Source organism: Procambarus clarkii, chromosome 47, assembly GCF_040958095.1.
Source record: "Procambarus clarkii isolate CNS0578487 chromosome 47, FALCON_Pclarkii_2.0, whole genome shotgun sequence".
Classification (NCBI taxonomy): Eukaryota; Metazoa; Arthropoda; class Malacostraca; order Decapoda; family Cambaridae; genus Procambarus; species Procambarus clarkii.
In genome coordinates, this window is record NC_091196.1 from 29,511,683 (window position 1) to 29,521,315 (window position 9,633).

The following is a 9,633-nucleotide window of genomic DNA, read 5'->3' on the forward strand; positions in this document are numbered from 1 at the left end:
AGCAAACCTACAAGTGTCTTCTTGCTCTCTATTCTCTTCCCCTCCCTTCCCCCCCCCCCCCCTCACTCTCTTAACTTCTCTCCCTCTCTCTCTCCCTCACTCTCCTAACTCCCCTCTGTCTCCTCATCTCTGCCTCGCTCCCTATCCCAATATACATATATTATTTATTTACTTGGGTGTGTATATCTGTGTATGACGGGGAGGTAGGTGGGGGGGGGGGTGTAGTTCCAACCCCTATGTGGTGGGGTCCGGTTAGGGGTGAGGCAAGGGGGTGGGAGGGGGGGGGGTTCAACTGACAGAGAAATTCTTTCGTCAACCAGGTTGTCATCCCCCCCCCCCCACCACCACCATTTCTCTCCTTTCCTAAGCAACCGACCACCCACTCCATCCCATCGCCTCTACACACACATATGTACGAGGCAAACGACCAAAGTTATGCAATTATCGACGCCTATAAGGCAAGTACACGCACTTGCCTGCACAAGCAAGGGCTCCTCATCACTGCACACACACACACACACACACACACACACACAGAGGCAGTGATGTGGTGGAGGCTGATTCCATACACAGTTTCAAATGTAGATATGAAAGAGCCCAGTAGGCTCAGGAATCTGTACACCAGTTGATTAACAGTTGAGAGGGGGGACCAAAGAGCCACAGCTCAACCCCCGCAAGCACAACTAGGTGAGTACAACTAGAGGCGTACACACACACACACACACTTCATGTATTTATGTATGTAGGTTAGATTAGCATTTTAAAAGCACTACAACTCCCCTTCTGTGGTTGATTGTTCAATAAATCACTGAACTATATGTTTAACAGATCTCTCACCCTGTCCATGGAGGACTGAAGAAAATGTATATATATATGTTGGTTAGCATTGTAAATGTGTGGCCACGTCTGTGGTAGAAACACACGAACGAACACTCACACACACACACACACTTGGACTTGGACTTGGGGTCAGTCCTTGGACTTATACTGTTTCTGATATATGTAAATGATCTCCCAGAGGGTATAGACTCGTTTCTTCTCAATGTTTGCTGATGATGCAAAAATTATGAGAAGGATTGTAACAGAGGATGATAGTAAGAGGCTACAAGATGATCCTAGACAAACTGAGTGAATGTTCCAACAAATGGCTGTTGAAGTTCAACCCAAGCAAATGCAAAGCAATGAAACTAGGCAGTGGAAACTAGGAAAGAAAAGACACAGGATACAGAATAGGAGATGAAGTACTTAATGAAACGGACAGAGAGAGAAAGATCTAGGAGTTGATATCACACCAAACCTGTCTCCTGAAGCTCCAGTTCATTCACAGTTGAGAGGCGGGACCAAAGAGCCAAAACTCAACCCCCGCAAGCACAAATAGGTGAGTAGAAATAGGTGAGTACACACCAGATATCCGCCACAAACACGAGGCACTAACCACGTATCCCCACTAACCACGTATCCCCACTAACCACGTATCCCCACTAACCATACAGCCCCCACTCTTTGCCCCCCCCCCCTCTAACGTGGTGTGGTTGAGTTAACTCAGTCGCTCGGTGCAACAGGGTGCTCTCAGGATCAATCTCGGCCCCTTAATGAAACACTTTAGATTATTTTATTTAATATTAAATGGGGACTCCAGGCCGGGACTGCATATTCAAGCTTTGACTGTACATAGGTAGTATATATGATGTTTACATAGGTACCAATAGAGGCTGCTCTATACGGTATTTGCCAAGTTCACGTTAACTACAGGTGTGTCATTTTAGTGATGAGAGACTCAGGTGTGTCAGGTTTGGAGGTAAACTCTTATAATCCCTCTCTCTTTCTTTTCTGTTTCATAGAATTACACTGTTTTTATGGTTCATTTACCCCCGCCCTCATTATTCTCTTTGGTGTCTATGCATTTGCTCGGGTTTAAGTCTTGCAACCATCTTTCTGGGCAGTGCAGCAGCGCATCCAGGCTCATCTCTCTCTCTCAACCCTTCATGTTGGACTCTCATCAGCTTTACATAATCTGTAAAAACATGCATTTGAATGATTCAGTTTGACCTGTGAGGTCATGACATCTATCATTAAGAGAATTGGCTCCCAGCGTCTATCCTTGTGACACCAAGTTTGTGACATCTCTCTGATTATTTCTTATTACTAACTATTACCTATTGCTAACTAGTAATTACCTATTACTAACTCAAGAGCTATCTCCTCTCCTTCCCCTGGTAAATTTCCAATTAAATGAACCGTGTTCTCCAAGTTTGTATGGAAGCATTTTGTACGCAAAATGGCTACTGTACAAACGTCTGGCTTCCATAACAAATATACAGTTATTACAACCTTTCATCTCCCGTTTTATCATTGTCATTTGGTTGTAGAAGTCTAATGGGCTCGTTAGACGGCAGGAAGTTACAGGAGGGCCTTAGATAACGGGGCATTAGAGGGCTTTAGAATTTCTTGCATTCCCTTCAGGAGTTGGGGAAAAGAAATGGTTGCTGAATTCAATTCTATCAAGTGTAAGGTGATGAAGTTGGTGTAAGCGAGACAGGAGACCAGAAAACATCTACAGTATATGGGGAAGACAGCTACATTTATCGAAAAGAAATATTTGTAATTGGATATCATTCCTACATACTAAGACCGGCATAACACACACACACACACACACACACACACACACACACACACACACACACACACACACACACACACAGGATAACATCAGCAGCATACGGAACGCTGACAAATATAAGAACATCGTTTAGAAACCTAAAGCAGGACTCCTTCAAAGCAATCTACACAACACTTGTTAGACCAATGCTGGACTATGCAGCACCGGCATGGAATCCGCACTTTGTGAAGCATAACACAAAATTAAAACCAACCCCCCCCCCCACAGGTTTGCAACAAGACTGGTGCCAGAGTTAAGAGGGTTAAGCTACGAGGAGAAGCTAATGGAAGTAAATCGCACAACCTTAGAGGGGTAGAAGCACAAACGAAAACAAAACACACACACACACACACACACACACACACACACACACACACACACACACAAACACTGCATTATATTCCCCCACTTGCATCTGGCATAACTACTTGCATTTACGACATTGAGTAAACCACTGATTCAATATCCTTAAGCACTGATTAGAAGCCTAATAAAAATAAATAAAAAATAGCCACGATGCATGAAAGTGCGCAATTTAGACTCAAATAAAATAAGCTTTCTTGTGTATTCTTGTGTATTCTTCCACTGTAATACAACCCAATACAATGTTTCTTTTCATAAAAGAATTTGGAGCGCTGAATAAATCTGTCACTAATTTGAACGCGGGGCAAAATATGAAGCATATACTTGGTATGGCGAGCAAATGATAGATTGTGTGGCACAAAATATATATTTAAGTGCGTGTGTTAGAGAATATCAGAGACTGAACGAGGTGTTAACCAGATTGTGTAGTTAGCTGGTGGTGGTGGTGGTAGTGTTGTCAGCCACCACAATCTCAGCTGGTGGTTGAAATTGAAATTTGAAATAAGTTTATTGAGGTAAAATACACACAAAGGGATGAGGTAGCTCAAGCTATTCTCACCCCGTTTCAGCTGGTGGTGGTGATAGTGGTGGCAGGGACATCAACAAAACACACACACACACACACACACACACACACACACACACACACACACACACACACACACACACACACACACACACACACACACACAACAGAAGGTGTCATCAACCAGTCCGCTCTCTTGATTTTGTACATCCTGAAAAATACAAATTCCTAACCTATTCAGAAATGAACGATCCCATGCCCTCCCCCCAACCTAACCAACCCTCTCCCAGTACAGAGAAAACGGGCATTTTTGGGAGCCGCTACTTTTCATTGTACTTTTGTCATTTGAACCGTGTTATAATGAACAAAACGAGACGACGTACTAGTTGCGTGACCGGGGTTCGCATCCACACACTATTACCCACCACCTTGGATCACAGTGTACCTAATTACCTCTTGTATAGTGTTGACCGCACCACAGTTGTCTCTGGTAAACCACAGGTACAGTTTACACTACCAGTTAACACTACCAGTTAACAATGAACTAGAGGAATAATATAGTTTACCCAATAGGACCACCCGGATATACTTACCTATTTTAAAAAAATGGTACTTTGTTCGTTACGATATTCAGCTCTGAGAATTGTTAGTTGAATATATCGTTAGACAAATAAAGTTATACTCCCAACGTGATGTTAAGTTCATATGCGAACAATCTTGAATGGTCCCCAAGCCAATATGCAACTGAAAATTCCTCACCCCCAGAAGGATTCGAACCCAGATAGCCAGGAGCGCTATGCACCTTGGCGTTCATTGATAGAATTGGGGTTAATATGCAGGCGATGAGTCACAATAACGTGGCTGAAGTATGTTGACCAGACCACACACTAGAAATTGAAGGGACGACGACGTTTCGGTCCGTCCTGGACCATTCTCAAGTCGATGGGGTTAATATATAGTAGCATTAACCTGCTCCTGTGTACACTATGTACTCACCTAATTGTGCTTGCGGGGGTTGAGCTTTGGCTCTTTGGTCCCGCCTCTCAACTGTCAATCAACTGGTGATGTATGTATTTACGTATGTAGGTTAGCATAGCATTTTAAAAGCACCGAATCACCTTCTGTGGTTGATTGTTCAATAAACCCTTGAACTATATGTTTAACACATCTCTAACCATGTCTATGGAGGACAGAAGAAAATGTATATATGCTGGTTAGCATTGTAAATGTCTGGCCACGACTTGTGGTAGAAAATAATAATAATAAAAAAAATATCACATTGCTGTAAGACACACAGACACACACAAAATCATCAATTACCGGCATTTGAACGTGCAGCCCATCCTCTGTTGTTATAGATTCAGCTACTGGGAACAAAAAGTTCCAAGTAGCACGGGCTATGGTGAGCCCGTAGTGGACTTACCTGGCACAGGAGCGGGGCTGTAACTGGGCACGGAGCCCTGAGCCCATCCTCCTGTTTTGGTAATACTTATAGTAACGATGAGGACCATAGTACATATACCGACATACAACGAAATTAGAAAGTAGAAATCTGAACTATTGAGTTGGACAAACTGGAAAACTATTTTTTACTTGAGTTGCTTTGACTAAACTAAACTAATCTAACCTTGCTAGGCTACACGATATCTGAAGCCTAATATAGTACATATGTGTGCTATACTATGCCTAAGAAGATTTAAATTTGTTTTTTAGCTATATTTATTTTAAAAGAACTCCTTACTAGTCAGTATGGTCCAGAGCTTGGTAATGGTCCAGGGCTTTTGGTAGTGGTCCAGAGCTTGGTAATGGTCCAGGGCTTTTGGTAGTGGTCCAGAGCTTGGTAATGGTCCAGGGCTTTTGGTAGTGGTCCAGAGCTTGGTAATGGTTCAGGGCTTTTGGTAGTGGTCCAGAGCTTTAGGTAGTGGTCCAGGGCTTTTGGTAGTGGTCCAGAGCTTGGTAATGGTTCAGGGCTTTTGGTAGTGGTCCAGAGCTTTAGGTAGTGGTTCAGGGCTTTTGGTAGTGGTCCAGAGCTTTAGGTAGTGGTCCAGGGCTTTTGGTAGTGGTCCAGAGCTTTAGGTAGTGGTCCAGGGCTTTTGGTAGTGGTTCAGGGCTTTTGGTAGTGGTCCAGGGCTTTTGATAGTGGTCCAGGGCTTTTGATAGTGGTCCAGGGCTTTTGATAGTGGTCCAGGGCTTTTGGTAGCGGTCCAGGGCTTTTGATAGTGGTCCAGGGCTTTTGATAGTGGTCCAGGGCTTTTGATAGTGGTCCAGGGCTTTTGATAGTGGTCCAGGGCTTTTGGTAGTGGTTCAGGGCTTTTGGTAGCGGTCCAGGGCTTTTGGTAGTGGTCCAGAGCTTTTGGTAGCGGTCCAGGGCTTTTGGTAGTGGTCCAGGGCTTTTGGTAGTGGTCCAGGGCTTTTGGTAGCGGTCCAGGGCTTTTGCTAGTTTTCCAGGGCTTTTGATAGTGGTCCAGGGCTTTTGGTAGTGGTCCAGAGCTTTTGGTAGTGGTTCAGGGCTTTTGCTAGTTGTCCAGAGCTTTTGATAGTGGTCCAGAGCTTTTGGTAGTGGTCCAGAGCTTTTGGTAGTGGTCCAGGATGGACCGAAACGTCAATTCTTTATTTTCAGATTTCGGGTTGAGTATAAAACCACTGGGAATAATTCACAAATTATATAAATACTAGGTGACCTAGCCACGACAAAATGAATAAAAAGTGAGTACAAAATATTCATAGTTTCTGGACTCAGGTTATACCGTATGCCAATATCATGAGATATACCTGAATGAAGTTGGTATATCTTATATAGAACTCATATAGTCCTCAGGCTGCCACCAGGGACTATATAAGGCTTACCTTAAACGTCTTATTACTTTAAAAAGTTGTATACAGGGTCTCTCAGTCAACTTATGAAATCCTTATTGATATCCTGACTGACTCCTGATACGATATCACACATATCCCGCTCGCACCCTTGTCTGTGGTCACTATATCATTGTCTGTGGTCACTAGGTTCCTGGTTCACCAGGCAATAACCGCCCCGCTCCTGTGCCAGGTAAGTCCACAATGGGCTCACCATAGCCCGTGCTACTTGGAACTTTTGTTCTGAGAAGCTGAATCTAAACCAACAACATGGAATAAACGTCCACAGAACCCCAGTACCAGCTATTGATAGTGGTAATGGCTCCAGAGGGCTTCCACTTACGGGCTATTCATGCCCGTGCCACCTTTTGGGTGGCTTAATCTTTATCAATCAATCAATCAGGCAATAACACTCAAATGGCCTTCGGCGGTGGCGACGACAACGTGACTCTTATCAAGAGGGCGAACTCTCACCGTTTTCATTACAGCAAATAATGCAAAAGTCACGTCGAATAAGTGACATGCAACGGACTCGAACACTGTATGACGTGATGCAATCACCTCATAGTGCTACAGCCCCGCTCCGGTGCCAGGTAAGTCCACTACGGGCTCACCATAGCCCGTGCTACTTTGGAACGTTTGTTCCCAGTAGCTGAATCTAAAACAACAACAACACGACCTCATAGTGATCCCAACATTGGCTACATTAGGTCTCTCATGACCTTCATAAAGCGTCGTCGATGGATAAGAGGACTAGTATTTACGGGCTCACCATAGCCCGTGCTACATCGACACTTCGTTCTGAGTAGCTAAATCTAAAAAAAAAAAAAAAAACATCAGAAGAGTACAATTTTCTATGACCAAAACAATACAGATTCATTCGTGAATACCAATGAGACAGTGTCAGACCACGGAGGAAAATTGAAACAGGAATTTCCTCAAGTACTTTCGTATATTAATACATCTTCAGAAGGAGTCACTAATACCAATGAATATACCTCATATTTCGTACGTTCACACATGCTAAACGTAAATAACACGTTTTCCAGACGGTCCTTCATGCAGGGGTGTGGATGAGTGTTAAGGAGTCACTAATACCAATGAATATACCTCATATTTCGTACGTTCACACATGCTAAACGTAAATAACACGTTTTCCAGACGGTCCTTCATGCAGGGGTGTGGATGAGTGTGAAGGAGTCACTAATACCAATGAATATACCTCATATTTCGTACGTTCACACATGCTAAACGTAAATAACACGTTTTCCAGACGGTCCTTCATGCAGGGGTGTGGATGAGTGTGACTCAAAGCTGCGTCACTGTGTGATGGACCGCAAGTATGTTAGCAGTTGGTGAAGCAGGCTACATTAACTGTTGAAAAAATACTTAAGATGTTGCTAAGAAGGCAGCCTGGCATAGCTGAGGGGACAAGCTTATATATACGAATAAATATGGAAGAAAGAGGTAGACGAGGATGAAAGCAAGCAAGCAGGTAAGAATGAAGTGAAGAAAGAATGTAGAGAAATAAGCAAGAATGGAAGGAAGGAAAGAATTATCAGGGGAAAAGCGTCAAGCCATTACGATTACTTAAGAATGGAATGAAGCAAATAAAAATAATGAGAAAAGGGGAAAATGTTTGAGAAAATATATAAAATGTACGATAAATAAGAGAGAGAGAGAGAGAGAGAGAGAGAGAGAGAGAGAGAGAGAGAGAGAGAGAGAGAGAGAGAGAGAGAAATAGAGAGACAAAGAGAGAAAGAGACTTAGACACATACACATAGGCAATCACAGTAAAAATAGATGAAAAGTGAATCAAGAGAGAAAAAAAGCAAGGAATCATTACAACAAGAACAAACTACAAACAAGTAATCAAGCGGCGTGAAAAGGGGCCTCTTCAGCACAAACTACCAAACAAGCGACTGTCTATTGACCAAGGCCATTGAACCCGACTCGTTATCAGTTCAAACTCATAACCACTTGGACGCGTGTCATTTTTTTTTTTGGCCCCAACAGGCGGATGTTCGCATATAAGTTGATACTGGACTAAAGAAGATGTGTAAGCGTCGGACTCTAGCTCTTAAGCCCCGCCTGTCCAGTTATCGGTTTATCAGGGTCAGCTGTCACGGGCTGCTTCCTGGGGGTGGAGGCCTGGTCGAGGACCGGGCCGCGAGGGACACTAAAGCCCCGAAATCATCTCAAGATAACCCTCAAGCTCAGTCGATTAAGGCAGTTTTTTTTTTTCTACCACAGTCGTGGCCAGACATTTACAATGCTAACCAGCATATATACATTTTCTTCTGTCCTCCATGGACAGCGTTAGAGAAGTGTTAAACATACAGTTCAAGGGTTTATTGAACACTCAACCACAGAAGGTGATTCGGTGCTTTTAAAATGCTAAGCTAACCTACATACGTAAATACATAGATACACAGATTTACGTATGCCCTACATAAAGTGTTTAGATGTGTCTTTTACATAGTGTCATTAATGTACATTCACAAAGGTGAAATGTAATTCTGATCAGCTTCCATATATACTTTATACCCATACATATACATACACACACACACATATACATACATATATACACACACACACATGCATTCACATACATTTGTCTCATTTACTCTGACAGGGTGAGATAGCTGATAAAGAAACTAGTGTGCAATTAATCACTTAATCACTGAAGGTGATGAAGGTGCTTTTACAAGCGATTAAGGCAGTGTCTGGGATGCTCCCGGACGCAGGTTCGAATCCTCGTCACGGCCCTTGTGGATCTGTTCTGTTCCTGATGTTTACGTGTAGTTGATTTCGAGAGTTCTACTCTTTGCAGGCGATGAGTCACAATAACGTGGCTGAAGTATGTTGACCAGACCACACACTAGAAATTGAAGGGACGACGACGTTTCGGTCCGTCTCCTAAATTTCTCCTACTCTTTGTTGGTAAATTTGATCATTAAGGTTGTTGCTTCTTGCAGTGGCTCGCAGACCCACAAATCCATTCTGTTCTATCACGATCCTTTTATTCGCAGTTTAAACGTTTTTTTTTCGATATTCCTACTACGTTTCCCCTCAATGTTCTCTCGTTTCAATATGTATATCACTCTGAACATAACTCTTTTTTTTAAATTTTAGCGTTTTCTTTTGGAATTTTGTATGTCGTTATCATGTCCCTCTTTCTTCCTCAGGTGTGGTAAGGTTGTAGTTCATTATTCTTATTTCAGGG